The sequence below is a fragment of the Jaculus jaculus genome, chromosome 10, assembly GCF_020740685.1.
Source record: "Jaculus jaculus isolate mJacJac1 chromosome 10, mJacJac1.mat.Y.cur, whole genome shotgun sequence".
NCBI classification, from domain to species: Eukaryota; Metazoa; Chordata; class Mammalia; order Rodentia; family Dipodidae; genus Jaculus; species Jaculus jaculus.
The window spans coordinates 58,927,288-58,950,039 of NC_059111.1; the positions used below are offsets into that span (position 1 = coordinate 58,927,288).

Genomic DNA, 22,752 nt, shown 5'->3' on the forward strand with positions numbered 1-22,752 from the left:
AAAAAATGCAAGATTCTCCTACTCTTAGAGAGTTATAAAATGGCAGGAACGGAAAGCAGCCTATAGGCTTGGGGGAAGTCCAAAACTCTCCTTGGAATTTAGAAAGAAAAACAAAGGGGCTTTTTCTTAGCTTTTCTGCCTTGTAGAGCCAGGGGGCTGCAAGCACAGGGAATCTCAGGATCCTGGCCCCAGCATGATGATGAATGAATGCCAAGTCGCTATGCAGACTTGCAAGAAAAAAACTGTCTTATGTTTACGTGATCTTTCTATACAACAGCCTCAAAATTTATGCTTAAATTTTTTTGTTTATATTTTTCTCTTCTTATTTCATTTTTTTAAAATTAGTTTTCTATTCTGCAAGTACAAGCAGTTTGGTGCCATTATTAGGCTCATCCATGACCTACCCCTTCACCATTGGCCCCTCCTTGTTGAGGTATATGGGTTGTGCATTGTGGAGCTAGCCCACAGTTATTGGTACGAGAAATGTCTCTGTATATCATGACCCAATATGTGGCTCTGACATTCTTTCCACCCCCTCTTCAGCAATATGCTTAAATTTTGAAGTACCCAATATGAGTTTGTAAAAAAAAAATTCTAATAATGTTCAAATCTGCTTTCATAATTTTAAAAAATTTGTTTCAGGAAAGTTACAAGAAACAAAGTTCCAAAATATATGTTTATTCTGAGTAAATAGCATAAGTCAAATCTGATCTAATCTTTCTTTTAAAAAGTTATTTCAAAAGTCAATCCTGGCAGCTCATGTTTTTCCCGAATAAAAGCTTCCATCTTTATCTCAGAGTGGTCTCTATGGTCTTGGTCACTCCTTAGCCTTACACCAGGTTCACCAAGAAAGCAGCACTCTTGCTCATTTCCCCAACTACTCTATGGTTTCAGCTGGGGCCCTGGTGAGGTGCGATGGGCTGATTCTCACCTTAGATTCTGCATCCATCTGAGAAAGAGAAGAAGATTCTCCAATGGAGAGTGAAATCAGCACCAGATGAATGGGATAACTGTTATTATTGAGAGAATTTAATAGGTTGTAGACCCATTTGTTTTCATTAGATTTTTTTTTAATGTTTGCTATCCTTACAGGGGTAAGAAGAGTTGTTTATGTTGGTTGTCTCAAGTTTCTGCTCTCCCATCTGGTAAATTACCCATGCCTTCAGATTTTAAGTCTTCTTCTCTTCCTACAGCCTCACTAAGAAGCATCTAACATAGCTGATCACTCCCTTTTCTGTGAAATATTCTCTCACTTGCCCTTCCTTTCTCTTATCTCATTAGTGACATCTTAGCTTCCCTTGTCCTTTACTCTTTCTCTCTTCAAAACTCACTCCTTGAAGTTTCTCTTTTCTAACTGTTCTCATTCCATTGATGACTTCATGGTTTAAATATTGTCTCTACTGGGCTGGATAGATAGCTTAGCAGTTAAGGTGCTTGCCTGCAAAGCCAAAGGACTCAGATGCAATTCCCCAGGACCCAAATAAGCCAGATGCACAAGGTGGTGCGTACATCTGGAGCTCTTTTAAGAAAAAGAAATTCTCTCTACCAATAACTTCAAATTATTATCTGTAAATCAAGCTCCCTTGAGATATGAATTCTCCACTAGTCACCTCTACCATAACATTGCCAAAACTGAATTCATGCTCTATTCCCCATCCTGACCAAATTTTGACAGTCTCTCTATTCTGGGTGTAATGTGCTTCAGAAAACCAACCTTTCAAGCCTACACTTAGCATTGTCTTTGATTACTTTCATTTTTCAGATCTCACATGAAGTTCTGTTAGTCCTACCTTTAGAATGTATTGAGAATCCTACATTTCCTCCAAATCTTACACCTTCATCAACATCACCATACCTTGGAACTGGAATATAGCAGTAGTCCCTAACTATGTCCCTGCTTCCTTCTTCGTCTCCTTGAGTCTATTTTTAGTACTGTAGCTACATATCGTCTGTTAAAATGTAAATCAGGTCCAACACATCTACTTAAGTTCTTCCAAAGTTTCTCACCTCACACTGTGTAGGAACTGAATTTCTCACATTAGCACAGCAAGGCCCTAAATACCACCCACCTATATCCACACATCCCACCCTCTGTTCAAGCTCCCTAACTCAACCCTCAACTGCAGCTACTCAATCTCATTCAATGTGCTTAGGCCAAACTTGCCTTCTCACTGGATAGGACTCCTGTCTGATCACAGGGTCTTTCCATTTGATTTCCATATCTTTCACTCCATATATTCTTTCCTATTTGTGTCTGTGGCTCACTTACTCACCTCTCTTGTTCTATTAAAATGTTGCCTTAGAGACCCTCCCAATCCACATTTTTATTACCCTTTCTTACTTTGTTTTGTATTTTTTGGTTTTGGTTTTGGTTTGTTGTTGTTGTTTTTGTTTGGTTTTTGAAGTAGGGTCTTGCTCTAGACCCAGCTGACTTGGAATTCACTATGTAGTCTCAGGGTGGCCTTGAACTCACGACAATCCTCCTACCTTCCAAGCACTGGGATTAAAGGCGTGTGCTACTACACCTGGTTTAATATTTAAAATTATTTATTTACTTATTTATTTATTTATTTATTTGAGGGGGGGGGGTCTCTAGCTGCGGCAAACAAACTCCAGATGTATTGCCACCCTGTGCATCTGGCTCATGTGGGTCCTGGGGAATCAAACCGTAGTACTTTGCCCTTGTAGGAAAGTCTCTTAACCACTATGCCATTTCTCCAGCCCATCTTTTGTTGTTGTTGTTTGTTTGCTTGTTTGTTTTCTGAAGTAGGGTTTCACTCTAGTCCAGGCTGACCTGAAATTCACTGTGTACTCTCAGGGTGGCCTTGAACTCATGGTGATCCTCCTACCTCTGCCTCCTGAGTGCTGGGATTAAAGGCACGTGCCACCATGCTGAGCTACCTTTATGTTTTCAAATAACTTATTCATTGTTAGTCTTACCATAGTAGAATGCAGGCCTCATCTTTGTTCTTTAAGACAAATAAGTACTCAGACATGCACGTGCTTGCCTGTACACACACATACCACTTGTACTGTTTCATGACCAGTATTTGGTTGACTACATTTGTGAAAAGGGACCTGATTGGGTGAGAACAGAGCATAAAGTGAACTTTATCTGGCTTAGTGGTTAAAGTGCTTGCCTGCAAAGCCTAACAACACAGGTTTGATCCTCCTGTAACCAGGTAAAGCCAGGTGAACAGAGATGCATGCATCTGAAGTTTGCAATGGCTGGAGGCCATGGTTCACCCATTCTCTCGTCTCTCCTCTGTCCCTCTCTTTCTCTCTCTCCTCCCTCCCTTTCTTTCTACTTGCAAATAAAATAAAAATGAACCTTACCCATTCCACCCTGTACCCTTTACCCTATTCAATTCAGTAAAGTGCCTTAGAGAAGTTCATTATCACAGAGCCCTTAGAGTAGACAGCCCTAAATAGCCTCAGTTTTAGGAAGTCAGGCATATCTTTGCCTTTTTTGTTCTTAGTGGATGACACAGGAAGCAGTTCAATGATCTGGGAGTGGTGGCTCATGCCTGTAATCCAGTGCTACAGAATCATTCAAGGGGATCATGAGTTCCAGGCTACTCTGAACTATGAACTACATAGTGAAGTAGAAATAGGAGGAAGAAGCTAGCTTCTTTTAGGCAGTTCTAGTTAAGAGCCAAGGCCCCGAGAAAATGAATGCCACCATGTCCTGGCATGATGGGCACACTTGTCAGGAAAGGAACTCATGTCTGATCTAAACTCATCTACAGGGTTGGTGAGATGGCTTAGCAGTTAACAGTTGTCTCCAAAGCTAAAGGGCCCAGATTCAATTCCCCCAGGACCCACATAAGCCAGATGGACAAGGTGGTACATGTAGCTGGAATTTGTTTGTAGTGTCTCAAGGCCTTGGTGTGCCCATTCTCTCCCTCTCTCCCTCTCTCTCTCTCTTTCTCTCTTTCCGTTTCCTCTCTATCTCCCTCCTCTTGCAAATAAGTAAATAAGCTTATTTAAAAACAGAAGTTTTCCCAGGCATGGTGGTGCACTCCTTTAATCCCAGCACTCAGAAAGCAGAGGTATGAGGATTGCTGTGAGTTCAAACCCACCCTGAGACTACATAGTGAATCAGCCTGGGCTAGAGTGAGACCCTATCTTGGAAAAACCATAAATAAATAAATACATAAAAGTTAAAAAAAAAAAAACAAAACCTCAGCTACACTGCACCCTGCTGCCCACAATTTAGCATTCTACCTAGATAGGTGGCCTTCATTATCTAGATAGGCTGGGCCTAAAGCCTGCCCCTTCATATCTACAAATCAGTTTGGTCCTCCCCTTACATACCTGAATGTGAAAATACATTCTCAATAAACTATAAAGGCTACTTTCATCCCATTTTCACTCTCTCTGCATCCCCTACCTCTGCTCTGTGATCTCTTCTTGGAGACACAGGAATCTGGCTTCATCTCTACTTAGTCTAGCTGGGTGAGGGAGAACAGAGTAGTGTTTCTTGGCCTCAGTAGTTTTTCTGCTTGCCTTGGCTTTATACATTGAGGTTGCTTCTCATTTTGATTACACGTATAATTTCCCTCTGGTCTCTGAATCTACCACATACATCTTTCCCTTAAAACTCTAGATCTTCTGGGCATGGTGGTGTACGCCTTTAATCCCAGCATTCAGGAGGCAGAAGTAGGAGGATTACTGTGAATTTGAGGCTACCCTGAGACTACCTAGTTAATTCCAGTTCTGCCTGGGCCAGAGTGAGACCCTACCTTGAAAAACAAACAAACAAAAAACCTCTATATCTATCACATGGGTGCTTTCTCCAACTCTGAGCCTGTTACCTGTGTAATTTCTCTAACCTAGGGCCAACCATGGGCATCATGGGCATAACTCCCTTTGCAGCTCATTTCTTGGTCTCTGCTTTGATACATATTTTTGCTCTGGTATTTTCTCTTTCTTTCTTTTTGTTTTTTGTTTTTTTGAGGTAGGGTGTCACCTTAGCCCAGGCTGACTTGGAATTCACTCTGTAGTCTCAGCGTGGCCTCAAACTCATGGCAACCCTTCTACCTCTGCCTCTTGAGTTCTGGGATTAAAGGTGTGTGCCACCACATCCGGTTTCCCTCCGTTATTCTTCCTTAAGCCACCACCATTTGCCCTCTTAACTTTCTTCCATGGGGAAGCTCAAGGCAGAAGCTATAAGTGTTCCTTCTAAATCTCCCCACACAAGCTTCTCAGTTCTATCTTCCATATACTGTGGCTTCACTCCAGTCTTTCCCTGAAAATCTCAATTTCTCTTTAATGAATCTCATGGACTATGCTGTTTTCCACATGAGTGCATGTTTCCTACTTTCCACACACTTATGAAATTGCTCTAGCCTTCTTCCTAGGTCTCAATTTCCCTTAAATAAACCCCACAATTTGTGTTTACTTCCTAAATAAAATTAAAAATCCATAATTTATCCTTCTTGAGGCCATTAAAAAAAATCAATTCCTGTTAAAAAATTTGCCGGGCGTGGTGGCGCACGCCTTTAATCCCAGCACTTGGGAGGCAGAGGTAGGAGGATCGCGGTGAGTTCAAGGCCACCCTGAGATGACAGAGTTAATTCCAGGTCAGCCTGGACCACAGTGAGACCCTACCTCAAAAAACCAAAAACAATAAATAAATAAATAAATAGGACAGGAGGCTGGGTGTTGTGGTGCATGTCTTAAATCCTAGCACTTGGGAGGCAGAGGTAGGACCACCATGAGTTCAAGGCCAGCCTGAAACTACATAGTGAATTCCATGTCAGCCTGTGCTAGAATACAACTCTACTTCAAAAAAGAAGAAGAAGAAGAAGAAGAAGAAGAAGGAGGAGGAGGAGGAGGAGGAGGAGGAGGAGGAGGAGGAGAAGAAGAAGAAGAAGAAGAAGAAGAAGAAGAAGAAGAAGAAGAAGAGGAAGAAGAAGAAGAAAGAAAGAAAGAAAGAAAGAAAGAAAGAAAGAAAGAAAGAAAGAAAGAAAGAAAGAAAGAAAGAAAGAGAGAAAAGAAAAAACAAGACAGGGCCCCAAAATTGAGGTTCATAAATAGGGGCCCTTCCTGAACCTCCAAATCATGTATCAATAGACTAAGTTGGTAATTTTGGAAAAGCTGCATAAAATAGAAGCTATAGCTTATTGTTTTAAAATAAAATATAGGAGCTCTAAAGAGATGGCTCAGTGCTACCGATTTTTGGTTCCAGCTCACACACAAGTCTAAACATTTGTAGCTAGGATCAACATATGAGAGAGAACATGCAGCACTTGACTTTCTAGCCTGGGATACCTCACTTAGTATAATCCTTCCCAGATTCATATATTACCCAGGAAATTTCATTTTCTTTGTGACTGAATAGAGCTCGATTGTGTAAATGTACCACATCTTTATTATCCATTTACCTTTCAGGGATATATAGGCTGGTCCCATTTCCTAGCTATTGTGAACAGAGCAGCAATAAATATGATTGTGCAAGTATCTCTAAGGTAGTGAGAACAGTCATTAGGATATATGCCTAGGGGTGCTATAGCTGGATCATATGGCAAATCTATTTTTAGCTATCTCAAAAACCTCCACACTGATTTCCACAATGGCTGTACAAGACTACATTCCCACCAACAGTGTTGAAGAGTTCCCCCTTTTCTACATCCTCACCAGCATTTATTGTCATTTTTTTGTAAACTATTATTTATTTATTTGAGAGAGTGACAGAGGGAAAGAAGCAGACAGACAGAGAGAGAGAGAAAGAGAGAGAGAGAGAGAGAGAGAGAGAATGAGCACACCAGGGCCTCCAGCCCCTGCAAATGAATTCCAAACGCATGTGCATCTGGCTTACATGGGTCCTGGGGAATCAAACCTGGATCCTTTGGCTCTGCAGGCAAATGCCTTAACTGCTGAGCCATCCCTCCAACCCTCATTTGTTTTCTTGATGGTAGCCATTCTGACAGGAGTGAGATGGAATCTCAAAGTGGTTTAATTTGCATTTCCTTGATGGGCAATGGGGTAGAACACATTATTTTTTCACCATTTCTGTTTTTTTTTTTTTTTTTTGACAACTTCCATGATTGTAAACAATATCCAGTGGTAATTCCCTCCCTCATCCCACTTGCCCTTTGAAGTCTCCATCATATCCCCCCCCCCCTCAATCAGTCTCCTTTATTTTAATGTCATGATCTTTTCCTCCTATTATGATGGTCTTTGTAGGGTAGTGTCAGGCACTGTGCAGTCATGGATATCCAGGCCATTTTGTGTCTGGAAGAGCATGTTGTAAGGAGTCCTACCCTTCCTTTGGCTCTTACATTCTTTCTGCCACCTTTACCACAATGTACCCTAGGCCTTGGAAGATGTGATTGAGATATTTCAGTGCTGAGCACTCCTCTGTCACTTCCTGTCAGCACCATGGTGCCTTCTGAGTCATTCCAAGGTCACTGCCATCTGAAAAGAGAAGGTTCTCTAACCAAAAGTGAGAGGAGCATTAATATATGGGTATGAGCATTAAGAGAATTCCTTACTGGACAGTTTGGTGAGCATAGTATATACATTTAGCCAGACAGATGCAGACATCACACCCCTAGGGCTCATGACTACCCCTGTTGTAGGTTTACAGTATCAGGTTTACAGTATCAGTTACAGTACAGTATTCCCTCCCATAGAGCAGGCCTCCAGTCAAATTAGATGGAAGGCAGTTTCTCCCATAACAGATGTGCCACTATTGTACCCATTGGCTCATTTGGCCTGGCTGGCCAAATATAAGGCTTGCAGTGTCCACTGTTGAGTATCTTCACTGGGGATTTCCTTCTGTCACTCTGAACAGCATGTAGCATGGCTTTTTTTTTTTTTTTAAGCTTTCTGTCAGCTGGTCTATATGGAGGAAGTTTTCAGTTCAGCTTCAGCAGGATTTCTGTGACCTTGCAGTCCAAGTTTGTGGAGTCTTCCATCCCCGCATCTCTGGGATAAAGCCTTCTTGATCAGGGTAAATGATCTTTCTGATATATTCTTGTGTTCTGTTTGCCAGTATTTTGTTGAGAATGTTTGCATCTATGTTCATGAGGGAGACTGGTCTGTGACTTTCTTTTTTTGTCTATCTTTGCCTTGGTTTGGTATCTAGGTGATGCTGGCTTTGTAGAAGTTTAGTAGGATTCCTTCTTTTTCTTTTTTGAACCCAAGATCTTTTTAAAAAATATTTCATTTTTATTTATTTATTTGACAGAGAAAGAGGGAGAGAGAGAGAATGGGCATGCCAGGGCTTCCAGCCACTGCAAACAAACTCCAGATACTTGTGCATCTGGCTAACGTGGGTCCTGGGGAATCGAACCTGGGTCCTTTGGCTTTGCAGGCAAACGCCTTAACTGCTAAGCCATCTCTCCAGCCCGGATTCCTTCTTTTCCTATTTTATGGAAAAGTTTAAGAATCATTGGTGTTAGTTCTTCCATGAAGGTCTGGTAAAATTCACCAGTGAATCCATCTGGGCCTGGACTATTTTTAGTTGGGATATTTTTGATAACTGCTTGTATCTCCATACTTGTTATAGGTCTATTTAAGTGGCTAATTTCATCTTGATTTAATTTAGTAGGTCATATAAATCAAGGAAATCATCTATTTCTTTCAGATTTTCAAACTTAGTGGAGCATATGTTCTTATAGTAAGTCACTATGATTTTTTTAAAATTTCTTTGCTCCATTGTGATGGTGCCTTTTTCATCCCTAAATTTATTAATTTGTGTCTCTTCTCTCTCTCTTTTGGTCAGATTTGCTAAGGGTTTATCAATCTTGTTTACCCTGTTAGAGAACCAACTCTTTGTTTCATTGATTCTTTGGATTGTTTTTTTTTGTTGTTGTTGTTTCTATTTAATTAATCTCTACCCTAATCTTTATTATTTCTTCCCATATACTGATTTTCACTTTGCCTTGTTCTTTTTCCAAGGCCTTAAGGGAAGCATTAAGTTGTTCACTTGCAACCTTTCTAAATTCTTTTCTTTTCTTTTTTTTTTTTTTTTTTGTTGTTGTTGTTGTTTTCTAAGGTAGGGTCTCACTCTAGCTCAGGCTGACCTGGAATTCACTATGTATTCTCAGGGTGGCTTCGAACTCTCCGCGATCCTCCTACCTCTGCCTCCTGAGTGCTGGGATTAAAGGCGTGCGCCACCATGCCTGGCTTCTAAATTCTTAATATAGGCACTCAAAGCTATAAATTTCCCTCTTAGGACTTCATTGTGTCCCAAAGGTTTTGGTATGTTGTGTTCTCATTATCATTTGACTCTATGGATTTTTTTATTTCCTTCTTGATTTTTTCGTTGACCCATTCATTATTTAGTAGTGTGTTGTTTAGTTTCCATGATTTTGTGTATGCTCTATAGCTTTTCTTGCCATTGATTTGTAGTTTGGTCCCATTGTGATCAGATAGAATGCAAGGAATTATTTCAATTTTCCTGTATTTGTTAAGATTTTCTTTGTGTCCTAATATATGATCTATTGTAGAGAATGTTCCATGTGCTGCTGCAAAGAATGTGTATTCTGTAGCATTTGGATGAAATGTCCTGTAATGTCTGTTAGGTCCATTTGTTCTATGACCTCATTTAATCCAGATGCCTTTCTCTTTGTTTTTTGCTGGGATCACCTGTCAGTTGATGAGAGGGGGGTGTTAAAGTCACCCACTACAACTGTGTTTGGTGTTATATGTGACCTTAGTTCTAATAGCATTTGTTTGATGAAGTTGGGAGCCCCTGTGTTCGGTGCATATGTGTTTAGGATTGTAATATCCTCTTATTTGAGTGTTCCTTTAGTGAATATAAAGTGACCTTCCTTATCTTTCCTAACTAATGTCGGACTGAAGTCTACCTGGTCAGATATTAGGATAGCAACCCCTGCTTGTTTTCTAGGCCCATTTGCCTGAAACACCATTTTCCATCCTTTCACCCTAAGATAGTGTCCATCCTTTGTAGAGGTGAGTTTCTTGAAGGCAAAAAATTGAAGGATCCTGCTTTTTAACCCAGTCTGCAAACAGGATTTGTGATACTCATGACAAACTCATTATTTCAAGAACCTTATGTCTTAAACTGAGCATCAAAAACATGATGAAATGGTATGAAACTATGAATAATGTGTCTGTTTTCTTTAATAATAAACCCACATGGAAAATAGCTAGTTCACTGAAAATATGTTTTACATGTGTACTTTGAAGGTTTTTAATCTGTGTGTGAGAGAGAGAATACGTATTGCTGATCAAAACAGAAAATAAGCATTTTTTGATCCTTGTTTTGATTTGCTACCACTGTATAATTAAATTGCTCTAAAATGACAGCTAAGAACAATTGTCTTTCACTGTTGAATTTTGTTGCTGTTGTTACTTTAAAATACACACACACACACACACACACACACACACACACACACACATATATATTTTTGAGGTAGGGTCTCACTCTGGCTCAGGATGACCTGAAATCCACTATGTAGTCTCAGGGTGGCCTCAAACTCATGATGATCCTCCTACCTCTGCCTCCCAAGTGCTGGGATTAAAGGCATGTGCCACCACACCTAGCAACTGAAAAAAAAAATATATATATATATATATTGGTTTTTCGAGGTAGGGTCTCACTCTGGTCCAGGCTGATCTGGAATTAACTCTGTCATCTCAGGGTGGCCTTGAACTCATGGCAATCCTCCTACCTCTGCTTCCTGAGTGCTGGGATTAAAGGTGAAAATATTTTTTTATTTTTTATTTTTTTGGTTTTTCGAAGTAGGGTCTCACTCTAGCCCAGGCTGACCTGGAATTCACTATGGAGTCTCAGGGTGGCTTTGAACTCACATGATCCTCCTACCTCTGCCTCCTGAGTGCTGGGATTAAAGGCATGCGCCACCATGCCCGGCTTGAAAATATTTTTATATGTACTTTCTGTTGGCTTTTCTCCCCCATTCCCTCATCTTTCCCATCTTCTGCCCACCCCCCGCTTACTCTCTTAAATTCTTTTACTTTTGTATTATTTGAGTTCTGTTACTTTCCCTGTCCTCTCCTTGGTTTTTTTGTTTTATTTTATTTTTTGTTTTTTTCACGATAGGGTCTCTCTCTAGTCCCAGGTTGGCTTTGAATTTACAGGGATCCTCCTACCACTGCTTCCTAAATGCTACCCTATCCATTGAAAACTCTTTTTCCCCTTTCTAGTTTCCTGATGTTTACACACATTCAGTCCCACATAAACACACAGATATAAAGATTCAAAACTGGACGGGTGTGGTGGCGCACACCTTTAATTCCAGCACTTGGGAGGTAGGAGGATCACTGTGAGTTCAAGGTCACCCTGAGACTACATAGTGAATTCCAGGTCAGCCTGGACTAGAGTGAGACTCTACCTTGAAAAACTACCAAAAAAAAAAAAAATTCAAAGCTGGGTTCTGCATATGAGAGTGCACGTGCGTGCGCGCGCGCGCGCACACACACACACACACACACACACACACACACACACACACACGTGCATTTTAAAAATCCCCAAATCAGTAACAACTGTGAAACAGTATAAAGTATACAGTATGAAAAGAAAAAGAAAATCCCAAGTTTGTTCTCAATTTTTTTCAATATTTTCTTTATTTATTTATTGGTAGTGGGTTGTAGATAGAGAGAATGGGCATGCCAGGACCTACAGCCAGTGCAAACGAACTCCAGACACATGTGCCCCCTTGTGCATCTGGCTTATGTGGGTCCTGGGGAATCGAACCTGGGTTCTTAGGCTTTGCAGGCAAGAACCTTAACTGCTAAGCCATATCTCCAGCGCCCCTTTGTTCTGAGTTTTAAGTAAGCAGCGAAAAAAGGAAAACACAGTAGCTACACTGTTGGTTTAATTTAATTTTTTTGTTTTTTGTTTTTCATGGTAGAGGTCTTGCCCTCCAGGCTGACCTGAAATTCACTTTGTAGCCTCAGGCTGGTCTTGAACTCACACACATCCTCCTATCCTGGCCTTCCAAAATTGGGATTAAAGGTATACACCACCATGCTCAGGAGAGAGAGAAAGAGGGGTGGTAGAATTGGCACACCAGGGCCTCCAGCTGCAAAAAAAAACCCCAGACACATGCATCACTTTGTGCATCTGGCTTTATGTGGGTACTAGGGACTCAAACTTGGTCCATTAGGCTTTACAGGCAAGTGCTTTAACCACTGAGCCATCTATCCAGCCCAACTTTTTTATGTCATGAATATGTTCAAGTACATAATCAGGTATAAATTCCATATGATCAGAGCTTATACATAATTATCAAACTAAAACAAAATTGAAAAGTTGTTACATAATGACATCACACACACACACACTACCAAATAAGCACTAGGCACTTTACATATACCAAGTCACATAATATTCACCACAACCTGGTAAGGCAGACACAATTATATGCATTTAATAGATGAGGAGATTGACATTGGGTGCTGCAGTCATTGCTGGCAAAATAACCCAACCAGAGCAGCTTGTGGGGAAAAAAGGTGTATTTTGGCTTATACACTTGAGGGGGAAGCTCCATGATTGCATGAACAGAGGGTGGACATCACCTACTCGCCAACAGCAGGTGAGCAACAGAAGAGTGTGCCAAACACTGGCAAGAGGCAACTGGCCATACCACCCATAAGCCCACCCCCAACAATACACTGCTTCCAGGAGGCTTTAATTCCCAAATCTTCATCAGCTGGGGACCTAGCATTCAGAACACCTAAGCTTATGGGGGACCCCTGAATCAAACCACCACACTGGCAGAACTTAGGCAATCTTTTCAGTGGTGCAAGACTGGAATATGGCAGAGCTGGGTTTGATAAAATTTTCATTGACAGTTAAGTGAATGTCAGGAATGACATTGTTGGCAGGTTAAATTGCACTTGTGTGAGTATGATACTGTGTGCCATCTGTGCATCTGTGTAGCTCTTCTGCTTTAGCATTCATTAAAGACGGGTTGCTCACTGACTGGCCTCTCTCATCAATGTTTCCTTTTTGTCAATGTTATATACACTGGGGGCACTCTATTAACTGGAATGCTTTGCTAAATCTACATTTGGTCCACTAAAGTTTTCTGTTCTTTTTTTTATTATTTTGTTTTGTTTTGTTTTCTGAGGTAGGGTCTCACTCTAGCCTAGGCTGATCTGGAATTCACTATAGTCTCAGTCTGGCCTCGATCTCATAGTGATCTTTGCAACCAGAAAGAGAGAGACAGACAAGAGACAGAGAATATGCACATGCCTGGGCCTCTTGACACTACAAGTGAACTCCAGACACATGTGCTACTTTGTGTATCTGGATTTACATGCATACTGGGGGTGTGAAACTGGGCTGCCAAGCTTTACAAGCATGTGCCTTGAATCACTGAGCCCTAAGGTTTTCTTTTCTTTTTTCTTTTGAGGTAGTGCCAGAGACAGCAAGCATGCCATTTCTTGAGGTCCTTTCCTACTTTCTGCCCACTTTCCAGGTCTAATGTCCCCTCCTCTGGCAACCTGGGACTTACCTTTTGTATAAATTGGTTAAATTCTGTGAGATTATTTTTCTGAAATTTTATTCCTTTACTCCTCAGCGTCTTTCTCAATATCTTAATGTACATCTGTCTTTTCTTAGATTCTGCCTGTCCCATTTTCTTTGATTACTCACCCCTCTTTTTCCCAGCCTTACTCTTTGACCAGGGTGTCTGCAGGTCCCTATTAGGTGAGATCCGTCCCTAACCAAGCCTCAGTTTACCTCAATTCAGGTCCCTGTTCAGGCGCCACTTGCAGGGGTCCAGCTCTGGCTTGAAGGAAGTTCTCCTAAGAGAGGTGTGAAAAGGAGCAGCGCGGTAATGACTCGAAGTCAAGTTCTGGTGCAAGCTGACAGGCTAGCGCTGATGGCAGCCGAGTTTCTCCATCTCTTTTTCTCTGCTTCTCTGTTTCTCTCTCTTTTGTTTTTCTTTCTGCTCTGCTTCTCTGCTGCCACAGCTCTTAACCTCAGTCTTTTATTTTCTGATCATGTCATGCAAGAGCAAACTTCAAGAAAGGTATAGTTCCACAGAATTCATAGAAACTTTTTGCTATTTCTTTACATCAAACAATCCCATAATTACTTACCTCAAGTACAGTCATCAGGCCTCTATAATGACTATTTTCACACTTTCCCCATGTCAAGCACTTGCAGTTTCCTGAGCTCCTACTTTCAATTACTATAGTAAAGGTGAGAGACAAAACAACCACAAAATGGGGGTTTCCACTATTAATCACTGATCCAATAAACCCATTTATCCCCCAACCATTTCTTTTGAACTTACCTTCTCATGGCCCTCCAATACTTAGACTTAGGTCTACCCGACTGAACTCTTTCTGACCTCAGTTGTTTTTCCTGTAAGGATTCGTGGTAGAGTCACAGTTTGCTGCAATTGCCACCATTCAGAAAAATTAGTCATAGAACAATTTTTACATTGTTCCAGGAGGTTCACTGTGTCCTCCTCAGTGTACTGTACTCCATGCCTGACAATCAAGGCAATCCTCTTACCTCAGCCTCCCAAGTACTGGAATCAAAAGTGTGCACCATCATGCCTGACAGATTTCATTTAAGAAGTATTCCTGCAGGATTTAGTGACACATACCTTTAATCACAACACTCACTGTGAATTCAAGGGCAGCCTGGGACTACAGAGTGAGTTCCAGCTCATCCTGAGCTAGAATGAGACCCTAACTCAAAAAAAAAAAAAAAAAAAAATCAAAAAAACCAAAAGAGTATTCCTGATAACTATTTTTTCCTCTTATTGAAATGTAATTCACAGACTATAAATTTATCCATTTGAAGTTAGCTTTTAATATGTTATCAATGTTGTGAACCCAACACCACTAATTGCAGAATCTTAAAATTATTTTTATTTATTGTTTTTATTTTTTGTGAGAAAGAGAGGGAGAGAAATAAAGAGGCAGAAAAAGAGAATAAAACACACCAGGACCTTCAGCCTGCTAGGAACAAACTCCAGATGCTTGTGCTCCCTTGTGCACATGTGTGACACTGTGCACTTGTGTCACTGTGTGTCTGGTTATGTGGGACCTGGAGATTCAAACTTGGGTTCTTAGGCTTCACAGGCAAGTGCCTTAGCTGCTAAGCCATCTCTACAGCCCCAAAATTTTTTGTTTATTTGGTTTATGAGGTAGGGTCTCATTCTAGCCCAGGCGGACCTGGAATTTACTATGTAGTCTCAGGGTGGCCTTGAGCTCTGGGTAATCCTCCTACATTTGCCTCCCAAGTGCTGGGATTAAAGGTGTATACCATCACACCTGGCTGAATATTTTTATCATATTAGAAAGAAACATCAAGACTCATTATGCAATCATTCCCCATTCCACTGGCTAGTAGTAGCTTAGCAACTAAATTGCTTTTGTCTGTATGAGCTTGCCTATTCTGGAAATTTTATATAAACAGGATCATGAAACACGAGGCTTTGGGTCTCGTTGCCTTCACTTATAAATTTTCTTGTTCATCCATATTGGAATCTGTATCAGTACTTTTTTCCTTTTTCAGATGAATAACATCCCAATGCATGAATACATTAGTTTCATTTATTCATTTACCAGTTTAACATGTGGGCTGTTTCCACTTTTGTATTATTAAAAATAATGCTGCAGTGAATATTTGAGTATGAATGTTTTCAATTGTCTCTTTTCTTTTTTAAAAACCTTTTATTGACAATCTCCATACATCTACATAATATAACATAATCCTAATCCCACAACCTTCCCTTTTCCGTCATTTGCATTGAGAATATAACTAAGACTACAAGTCCCAAACTACTTTTTTCTTTGTTTTTAAATTTTATTTATTTGTAAGCAGAAAGGGAGAGAAAGAGAGAGGAGACAGACAGAGGGAGAATAGGTGTGCCAGGGTCTCCAGCCACTGCTAACAAACTCCAGAGGCATGCACCCCCTTGTGCATCTGGCTTATGTGGATACTGGGGAACTTGGGTCCTTTGGCTTCACAGGCAAGCACCTTAACTGCTAAAGCATCTTTCCAGGCCCCCACACTACTTTTAAAAAATATTTTATTGGGGCTAGAGAGATGGCTTAGCAGTTAAGCACTTGCCTGTGAAGCCTAAGGACCTCAGTTTGAGGCTCGATTCCCCAGGAACCAAGTAAGCCAGATGCACAAGGTGGCACATGCATCTGGAGTTCATTTGCAGTGGCTGGAGGCTCTGTTGTGCCCATTCTCTCCCTTCCTCTGTCTCTGTCTCTCTTCCTCTTTCTCTCTCAAATAAATAAAAACAAAAACTATTTTCTTTATTTATTCACTTGAGAAAGAGACAAAGGGAGATAGAGAATGGGTGTGCCAGGGTCACTAGCCATTGCAAATGAAATCCAAATGCATGTGCCACCTGGTGCATCTGGCTTAAATGGGTACTGGGAAATTGAACACAGGCTTTAGGCTTTGCAGGCAAGCACCTTACCCCTGAGCCATCTCTCCAGCCCCAAACTGCTTTTTTAAGTTGTTGCATATTTTCATTACCACCTGCAATGTGTGAAATTTCTCATTTGTTGCTTCATTGTCATTTAACATTGTGAAAGTGACTTTTTCTTCAGTAATGGGGATGGAATCCAAAGCCTTACATGCTAAGCAAGAATTTTAACCACAAAGCAGGTGTGTTGGTGCTTGCCTTTAATTCCAGCACTCAGGAGGCAGAGGTAGGAGGATCGCCATGAGTTTGAGGCTATCCTAAGATTACACAGTAAATTCCAGGTTAACCCCGGGCTACAGTAAAACCTTACCTAGGTGAGGAAAAAAACTACGGGGCTGCCCCCATATCCTGATATTGACTGACAATACTCAGCCATTCTAGTTGGTGTCAACTTGTATTTTGGGGACTTTTTATTTTTATTTTATTTTTTTTAATTTTTAAATTTTTATTAACATTAACATTTTCCATGATTATAAAAAAAATCCCATGGTAATTCCCTCCCTCCCCCCTGACACTTTCCCCTTTGAAATTCCATTCTACATCATATTACCTCTATTTTGGGGACTTTTTTATTTTATTTTTTATTTATTTTTTTTTTAAATTTGAGAGCGAGAGCGACAGACACAGAAAGAAAGACAGATAGAGGGAGAGAAAATGAGCGCGCCAGGGCTTCCAGCCTCTGCAAACGAACTCCAGATACTTGCGCCCCCTTGTGCTTCTGGCTAACGTGGGACCTGGGGAACCGAGCCTTGAACCGGGGTCCTTAGGCTTCACAGGCAAGTGCTTAACCGCTAAGCCATCTCTCCAGCCCGATTTTGGGGACTTTTGATGTGCACTTTCTTAAAGGACTAGTGATATTAGACAACTTTTCTTTTTTAAATATTTTATTTATTAGAGAGAGAGAAAGAGAATGGGCATGCCAAGGCCTGTAGCCACTGCAAAGAAACTCCAGATGCATGTGCCACCATGTGTATCTGGTTTACACGGGTACTGGGGAATCAAACCTAGGTCTTTAGGCTTTGCAGGCAAGCACCTTAACTGCTAAGCCATCTCTCCCGCCCTCATTTTATGTACTTATTACTCAGTTGTGTTGCATATCTTCTTTGGAGAAATATATTTTCAAATGTCTTATAATTGGACTATTTGCTTGTGTTGTTACTGATGTGGCTATGAGTTCTCTAAGGAATTCTGAGGAATCTCTGCAGCTCTGTTGTGAGATTTTATTTATTTATATCATTTATTTATTTAGTTTTTTTTTTTTTTTTTTTTTTGAGGTAGGGTCTCACTCTAGCCCAGGCTGACCTGGAATTCACTGTGTAGTCGCAGGGTGGCCTTGAACTCTCAGCAATCCTCCTACCTCTGCCTCCCTGAGTGCTAGGATTAAAGGTGTACGCCACCACACCTGACATTATTTATTTATTTATTTTTGATTTTTTGAGGTTGAATTGAGGTTGGGTCTTGCTCTCTATTGTGAGTTTTGTTTTTAAAGTTGGACAGGATGATTATGTTAGCACCAGTACAGTATCAAGTACAGAAAACAAGTGCAGAAAATCTCTAAAATCACAAAGCTGTATTTAATTGGACAGTGGTCATTCATGAAACCCCAAATCAAGTTTGTTAATAAGGAAAATTTTGAGCATTACTTTTTCTTTTTCGAGATAAGAATCATATTATACAACCCAGGCTGGCCTGAAACTCAGGATCCTACTGACTCAGCCTAAGTGCTGGGATTTATGATATGTGCCACCACATGCAGCTTGGTTTTTTAAATGTATTTTGTGTGTGTGTAGATGCACAAAATGCGTGCATACATGTGTGGAGGCCAGAAGACGACATTGTGTGTCCACTATTGCTTTTTTACCTTATTTCCTTGAGAAAGAGACTTTCTCCAAATCTGAAGCTTCATTTCCCCGCTTAGATTGGCTGACCAGGTAGACATAGCAATCCTCCTGTATATGCCACACTCAGCACTGGGATTACGGGCATGCACAGACATACTTAGCATTTTGCTTGGGATCTGGGGATCAAATGAGGGATCTCATGCTTGCACAGAAAGCAAGCTTACTCTTCAGTCCAAAAATCCACATTTAAAAAAAATTCTTTTTTATTTTTATTTATTTGAGAAAGAGGCAATGAGGGGAAGAGAGAATGGGGGGGGAGAGAGAGAGAGAGAGAATAGGTGCACCAGACACATATGCCATCTTGCACATCTCACTTATGTAGGTCCTGAGGAATCAAACCTGAGTCCTTTTGCTTTGCAGGCAAGTGTCTTAACTGCTAAGACAGCTCTCCAGCCCTCCCCCCCAAAAAGCTATTTTGAACAGATGTAAATTCATAGAGTTCAATAGCTTTATAAATGTTTATACATTTTTCTGTCTTCAAACATGCCATATATATATATACATACACATATAAATATATATATATATATATAGAGAGAGAAAATGTATGAATATACATTCACAAAAAACATTAACAGAATTTTATGCTTATTGAGTTAATTTCACAAAAGCAGAATTTCACAAAAAGATACCCTATTAACATGTTTTTATTTTTCTCTGAGGTAGGGTCTCACTCTTGTCCAGGCTGACCTGGAACTCATTATGCAGTCTCAGGGTGGCTTTGAACTCATAGCAATCCACCTACCTCTGCCTCCCAAGTGCTGGGATTAAAGGCGTATGCCACCATGCCTGGTTCCAACATGCATTGTTTACAAAGGTACTTACTGAGAATGGGCTGAGTGAATATCTTTCCTATAGAAACTCTCAGAGCCTTTGATGCATTAATTAATGTGTATAGTGAACCTCTAAAGTACAGATCCCCCAAAGTCCACTTGCTTCTCTCATGCTTTGCCAGGGCATACAGCATGAGCTCAACGAACACTGCCATGAGGAATGAACTGACAGAAGAGCAACCGGGTGGACTTGTGTTTCAAGTTTCCTTGGACACTGTCATTCCAAAGTTACCCAGTTGAATAATAACCTCAAAGAGAAAATTGTATGCATCCCTCTCAGCCATCAGAGATTCCCATTTCACAAACTACTGCTGAAGACATTTCTCAGAGAGTACCTCATGACCTGGAAAAGTCTTGTGAAATCAGTCTGAGACTCTGAAACTCCAGCGGATAAACAATGCTTCCTGAAATGGACCCAAAGAAGTCCTGCTCTGCACCCACATCACACATTTTGGGGGGGACATATTTGCCAACACTGGACTTTCCAAAGAGGATGTTTGCTTACTTTAATAGTTTAAGTATGAAAAGCAGACATTCATTCTGGAATCTAAAAAATTGAGTCACTAATCCCTTTGGGGAAAAACTGATGTCATATATTACTTTAGTTTTTGAATAATCAGAAGCCAAGTTAAGGCAGCTTTTAAAAATATTTAGAATGCATGCTTACCTATATATTTTATACAAGAACGTATGGCCATATGATACTTAAATAATGCTATGTTTTTTAAAAAAATATATTTCAAGGTAGGGTCTCACTCTAGCCCAGGCTAACCTAGAATTCACTATTTAGTCTCAGGGTGCTGGGATTAAAGGCGTGTGCCACCATGTCTGGCTTTTTATTTTGTTTTGTTTTTTGTTTATTTGTTTTTTGTTTTGCTTTTTTGAGATAGGGTCTCACTCTAGCCCAGAGTGACCTGGAACTTACTCTGTGTTCCCGAATTGGCCTTGAATGCATGGCAATCCTCCTACCTCTGCCTCCAGAGTGCTGAGATTAAAAGCACACACTGCCAGGCCTGGCCTGGTTCCACTAGTACTCCAGAAGTACTAGTAATACCCACCATTTTCATTGTGAGTGAAGTTAAATAATAAAACCCAATATGAAATTAATGATTTTTCCAGTACCCAAAATGCAAAATATTTTGCCAGCTGTCAATGCCTCCACACCCTGACACATCACTAACAGCTTAGCTTAATTATAAGTGGCAGTGATGCAGGAGAGAACTCTGTGAGATTAGAACTCCCACGCCAGCAGTTTTAGTTTAAGGAGCATTAAGATCAGAGGGAAGGGCTGGGGAAATAGCTTCGAGGTTAAGGCGTTTGCCTACAAAGCCAAAGGACCCTGGTTCAATTACCCAGGACCTAAAAAAGCCAGATGCACAATGGGGCACATGTGTCTGTAGTTCGTTTGAACTCTCATGTGGCTGGAGGCCATGGTGCATCCATTCTCTTTTTCTCTATCTGCCTCCCTCCCTCTCTCTCTCTCTCTCTCTCTCTCTCTCTCTCTCTCTCTCAAATAAATAAATAAATAATTTTTTTTTTTTTTTAAAGATAAGAGGGAAAGCAAAGCAAAGTGCTCAAGCAAAAGAAATTCTCAAGATGACAGAAAAGTTCTCCCTCCCATAAGGGAAAGGTCTGTCTCTGGGAAAGAAATGTGTTCCAGTCCTATTCATATGAATTAAACACTCAATTAGAATGAGCCTCATCACCAGGCTGGTGGGCCCAGCAGGAACACTGACTCAAGGCTCACCCATAGAGCTAAACCCAAGAACTAAGGAAGAAACAGGAAACTGTTGTTGCTGAACAGTTGTTGCCTTTAGCCATCTTGGGTGAAGCTGAATCTAGTGCTGCCAGGGCAGGCAGGGTGGGTGGCATCCATGTTTCTGTGGGCCAGTCCCTAGCTGACTACCTATCAGGAACAACAACAACAACAAAAGCTACCTTGCTAGTCCTAATCTGTATCCTTGGGGTGGGGGGTGGGGAGATGTCTCTCACATCAAAGGATGCATATTTCTCAAATTGTACTTATAGAGATAAGCATAGGATTACAAAAGGTAGTAACAGTGCCTCAAGGATGGATCCAAGACCCTCTTCGGCTTTGTTATTTTACACAACTTGGTGAGATAACTTTTAAACTTACTTTGCTGAAATGAGAATTTACTAATGTCTGGGAACAAAGACCTTAAATTTAACGGGAGAAGCTGGAAGAGAGGAGGGTTAACCACCATTTAAGATTTATGAATAAGCCATATGGAAATTTCTTTGCTAGCTAATGATATATGTTAGAAGGGCGGCGGGGGTGGGGGGTGGGGAGAGAGTGTGTGTGTGTGTTTGTGTGTGTCTGGGTAGAAGAATCCTGTGAAGGTGGGTAATGTTGTGTCCAGAAGTCATTAATGGTTATTAGAAAAATTTCAGTGCCAAGGGTAGAATACTCTTCAGCGAGTTGTTGCTGAAGACTTCACATACTTGGGCTACTTGTCACTGAAAACTCAAGCTGGAGTTGAGGTGGAAGTCTCCTCCCCGTTGACTAGGTGTTAGAAAGCTGGAAGAAGCAGTGCTGCATGCAGGCTGATGAGAAAAGTCATCAACCCAGTAGTGGACCCTGAAAGCTTTATGGTTGGCCAGCCTGGCCAAATGTACCAACTGGTGTAATGGTGGCATGTCTGTTATGGGGGAAAACAATTGCTCTCTGATTAGAGTTAAGGCCAGCTCCACAGGAGGGAACATATGCCTGGCTGGTCCTGAAAATCTAATGAAAAGCCTATGGCTGGGGAGGTCAATAAGACATACAGGGAAAAGTACTATTGTTGTCTGGCTAAATGCATACATTATACCCACCAAACTGCCCTCTAAACACTTAGGTTTATGCCCTTATATAAATACTACTCTAACTTTTGGTTTGGAGAAGTTTCCCTTTACAAATGGCAGTGACCACTAGGGTGACTCAAAACTCACCACAGTGCTGAGAAGTGACAGGGAGTGTTTAGCACTGAGACATCTCTATCACACCCTCCAAGACTCAGGGTCCATTGCATAAGTGGTGATAGACAGAGTGAAAGGAAGAGGGGGACTGTTTAAAATGCGGTCTTCCAAACAAAGTGGCCTTGATATTCATGACCTCACAGTGGCTGCTGCTACCTCCACAAGACCTGCAGGGGAAAAGTGACATCAAAATAGGAGAGAGACTAGTTGGAAAGAAGGGATTCGGTGGAAGAGGGATTTGGGAGGGGAGAAAGGGAAGGTGGTGGGAGAGGATTATGATCACTGTATACTGTTTATATTTATGGAAATAGTCAACAAAAACTTTAAAAAAGAAATATAAATTTGGATAAATTTTATAGTATGTAAAGAATATAATAATAAATGCATTGATAGGTAGGGTTTCACTCTAGCCCAGGCTGACTTGGAATTCACTTTGTACTCTCAAGGTGGCCTCGAACTCATAGCAATCCTCCTACCTCTGCCTCCTGAGTGCTGGGATTAAAGGCGTGCGCCACCACACCCGACATGCATTGATTTTTTTAAGGCAAGGTCTCACTTTAGCTCAGGGTGACTTGGAACTTACTCTGTAGACCCAGGCTAGCCTTGAACTCATGGCAATCCTCTTCC

General features: G+C 40.9%; 1 pseudogene; it reads left to right on the forward strand.

Annotated features, from left to right (window-relative positions):
* LOC123463963 overlaps window positions 1-22,752 on the forward strand; it is a 42,883-nt pseudogene that overhangs the window by 19,529 nt on the left and 602 nt on the right.